Source organism: Dipodomys ordii, unplaced genomic scaffold (genome assembly GCF_000151885.1).
Source record: "Dipodomys ordii isolate 6190 unplaced genomic scaffold, Dord_2.0 Scaffold9, whole genome shotgun sequence".
Lineage (NCBI taxonomy): Eukaryota > Metazoa > Chordata > Mammalia > Rodentia > Heteromyidae > Dipodomys > Dipodomys ordii.
Window position 1 is genome coordinate 10,159,200 of NW_012267225.1, and position 4,348 is coordinate 10,163,547.

At 42.3% G+C, this 4,348-nt stretch overlaps 1 protein-coding gene across 2 annotated transcripts in view; it reads right to left on the bottom strand.

Annotated features, from left to right (window-relative positions):
- Crem (cAMP responsive element modulator) overlaps positions 1-4,348 on the bottom strand; it is a 94,475-nt gene that overhangs the window by 81,991 nt on the left and 8,136 nt on the right. The gene's annotated exons all lie outside the window — the stretch shown is intronic.

The following is a 4,348-nucleotide window of genomic DNA, read 5'->3' on the forward strand; positions in this document are numbered from 1 at the left end:
TTTTTTTTTTTTTTTGGCCAGTCCTCAGGTTTGTACTCAGGGCCGGGGCACTGTCCCTGATCATCTTTTGCTTGAGACTAACACTCTACCACTGGAGCCACAGTGCCACTTCTAGCTTTTTCTGTTCATGTGGTACTGAGGAATTGAACCCAGGGCTTTGTGTATGCTAGGCAAGAACTAAGCCACATTCCCACCTTTGATTTTTTTTTGGTGGGGTGGGGGTGGTAGGGTCAGGATTGGGCTTCAATTCAGGGACAGGCTTGAACTCAGGACCTTGTACTCTTGCTCTTTCTCTCAAGGCTGGTGCTCTACCAGCCTTAAGAGAAGACTTGGGGCTAGGAACGTGGCTGAGTGGTAGAGTGCTTGCACGAGGCTCTTGGTTTGATTCCTCAGCACCACATAAACAAAAAAAAGAGAGAGAAGAAAGATTTAAGCCACACCTCCACTTTTCAGTTTTTGCTGGTTAACTGGAGATAAGAGCTCTCAAATTTGTCTGTGTGGGCTGGCTTTGAACCTTGATCCTCAGATCTCAGCCTCCTGGTAACTAGGCCCAGGACTAGATTATCACTGTTTATTCTTCCTAGGGAAAAAAAAAATTTACAAAACTCAATGTGTTGGCATAGGGATATGGCTCAAGTAGTAGAGTGCTTGCCTCATAAGCAAACCCCAGAACTAAAAAAACAAAAACAAAAACAAAAAACCCCGAAACCCTAGAAAGTGACACTGTGGTTTAAGTGGTACAGCACTTGCCTTGAGCTGAAGAGCTCAGGGATACCCAGCCCTAGAGTTCAAGCCCCACAACCGACAAAAAAATAAAACCCAAAACTCAGTTGTATAAACAAGAAAGCAGGGACCATTTATTGATCAGTGACCAGCATCCATCCAACTTATGGTGAGTTCTTAAGCTAAGCAATGGAACCCAGTGCAACACCCTTTGTTCCAGGAGATTGAGATCTAAAGGGGGAAATGTGCAAAGGATAATGAAGCCAGGAGCTAATGGCTCATGCCTGTAATCCTAGCTATTCAGGAAGCTAGGTTACTCTAAAGATCTCAGTTCAATGCCAACCAGGACAGGAAAGTCCGTGAGACTCTTATCTGCAATTAACCACCCTCTCTCCACACAAAGTGGAGCTATGGTTCAAATGGCAGAGTACTAGCCTTGAGTAAAAGCAGCACAGGATGCCAAGTACCGATGGGTCATGCCTGTAAACCTAGCTACTCAGGAGGCTGAGATCTAAGGATCGTTGTTCAAAGCTAGACTGTGCAGTAAAGTCTGTGAGAGTCTTATTTTCAATTAACCCCGGAAAACAGGAAGTAGTACTGTGCCTCAAAGTAGTAGAGCACTAGCCTTGAGTTAAAAAGCTCAGGGACAGCACCCAGGCGCTGAATTCAAGCCCCACAACTGACCAAAAAAATAAAAATCAGCGATATTTTTCAGGGAAATCCAGAAATAGTCAATTATTCCTAGCCCAATGGCAACTGGCACTGATGTATAACACCAGTGTCCAATTCTTTATGAATTGCCTCAATTCTTTATGGTATCACTCTTGCTTTTTTCTTCCAAGTTATTCAGTCCTTTATTTGGCCTTCTCTTGCCCATAGTTTAATAATTTTTAATATTTTTAATATTTCCAGGATTTCAGGCACAATCTCCACACATTCTCTCTGGGCCTCTTCATGCTTCTGGGATGATTTTCAAGTTTCACCTGAAGCCTAAGGCTCTCTTCTGAGCTCCAGCCCCTGAAGAATTTGTCAGATGTCTCTTAACCACCCACCAGACCTTCAAACCCTAAAACCCCCAAATGTAAACTGTATCCCACATACTGCCTCTCCTCTTGCTCAAGAGAACTCCATCCTGTTTCAGCTATCTCAGCAGGGAGTCACATGTGATCATATGGCGACTGACAGTTCACTGTGTGTGGAGTTCCACTGATTAGCTGTAACCTTGGACAATTTAATATTTCTCCATACTTTCCTGCCCAAATCGTGTGTGAGAAGAAAGCACAGTAATGAATGCAAAAGGCTTGCAATACAAGCTGAAAAAAACATAGAATTAATCACTCCAATAATCCTACCTCCTATCTCTCCATTCTGTTTCATTCTCTCTATCCTCCCAGGTTCTGGTTTAGTTCTGACCCTAACCTTTTACCATGATTAAAGCTGTAACAGGATCTGCCTTTTTACTTCATCTGCTTCAAAACTCCCCACAACCTCTATCCACTCTATTTGATAACAACATTATTTGAAATGCAAACCCTGCAGGGTGCTAGTGGCTCAGGCCTGTAATCCTAGAGGCTGAGATCTGAGGATCCTGGTTTGAAGCCAGCCTGGGGCAGAAAAGTCCATGAGACTCTTATCTCCAATAAACTATTTAGAAAAAGCTGGAATTGGTGCTGTGGTTCAAGTGGTAGAGCACTAGCTCAGGGACAGCACCTAGGACTGAGTGCCCCATTTCTTCACTTAAAATCTTCTCAAGCCTGTAATCTTGGCTACTCAGGAAGTTGAGATGTGAGGATCACCATTCTAAGCCAACATGAGCTGGAAAATCTGTGAGACTTACCTCCAATTAACCAGAAAAAAGCTGGAAGTAAAATTATAGTCTATGTGATAATCACTCTTGAGCTGAAAAAACTCAAAGACAATACCTAGGCTTTGAGTTCAAGCCTAGGTACCAGCACCAAAAAGAAAAAAAAAATCTTCCAATGGTTGCCCTTGCAACCTTGTCTTGCATTCTTATTTGAGATACTTAAGTAGAGGCTTAGTATCATTTGTTATAAAAACATTTGAGACAATATATGTATTCCTATCACTTATGTTTTCCAGGTTCAAAACCACTTTGTGTTTATTTGCAAAGCAAGGTATCTGGTTTGTTTTAGTATAAACTATGTATACTTTGGGAAAAAATACAACTGCTTTTTTTTTTTTGCCAATCCCTGGGCACAGGGCCTAGGTACTGTCCCTGAGCTTTTTTTTTTTTGCTCAAAGCTAGTGTTCTACAAACAAACAAACTCAGGGCCTGGACGCTGTCCCTGAGCCTCTTTGTGCTCAAGGGTAGCACTCTACCACTTGAGCCACAGAGCTACTCCCAGCTTTTTCTGTTTATGTGGTACTGAGGAATCAAACTCAGGGCTTGATGCATGCTAGGCAAATACTCTACCACGAAACCACATTCCCAGCCCTGCAACTGCTTTCTATATTACTGATTTTATCCCAAATAACTTTTGTGGGGAGTGAAGTGGGGGTCCTGGGGCTTGAATTCAGGGCCTGGGCAGGACTGTCTGAGTTCTTTTGTGTTCAAGGCTAGCATTCTACACTATGAGATACAGCTCCACTGCTAGCTTTTTGGTGTTTAATTGGAAATTAGAGTCTAATGGACTTTCCAGCTTGGGCTGGCTTTCAACCACAATCCTTAGATCTCAGCCTACTGAGGAGCTAGCATTATAGGCGCAAGCCACCAATGTCTAATTCCCAAATGAGTTTTAATTTTACCTCTATTGGACAGACAAGAGGTAGATCTAGCATTCTACCCTCATTTGAGCTCAAATGCCCTAATATGTTCTCATGATGGGTTTAGGAATATATTAAGCATAAAATAACAAACATAAAATACAAATATGTAAAAATTTTCCATTTAGCCCAAAGCAGGCCCCTTAAATTTATCATCATGCTTCATGATAGTCTGAGTTTTGAAGTTTTTATGTTTTGTTTTTGGTACCAGTCATGGGGTTGAACTCAGGGACTGGGCACAGGGCCTAGGCACTGTCCCTGAATTTCTTTTTGTTCAAGGCTAGTGTTCTACCATTGGAGCTACAGCTCCACCTCCAGCTTTTTTGGTAGTTTAGTGGAGCTAGGAGTCTCACAGACATTTATGCCCAGGCTGGCTTTGAATTGCAGTCCTCAGATCTCAGCCTCCTGAGTAGCTAGGATTAACTTTTTAAGCATAAGGGAGATAGCTACAAAATACGGGAACAATTTATCTTACAAAGGTGAAGCGTTATTTGTACAACATTTGCAAGTTCAATTTAAGCCTCCGTTCCCTTTTAAAAATCCAAAAATCAGACTCTGCAAATTATATACTAAGATGGTATTTGCAAGAAGACCCTTGAGGGGCTGGGAAGGTGGCTCAGTGGTAGAGTGTTTGCCTTGCATGCATGAGGCCCTGGGTTCAATTCCTCAGCACCACATAAGCAGGGAAAAAAAAAAGCCAGAAGTGGTGCTATGGTTCAAGTGGTAGAATGCTAGCCTTGAGCTGAAAAACTGAGGGACAGCGCCCAGGCCCAGAGTTCAGGCCCCATGACTGGACCCAAAAAAATTAAAATAAAAAAAAAAAGAAGACTCTTTTTTTTTT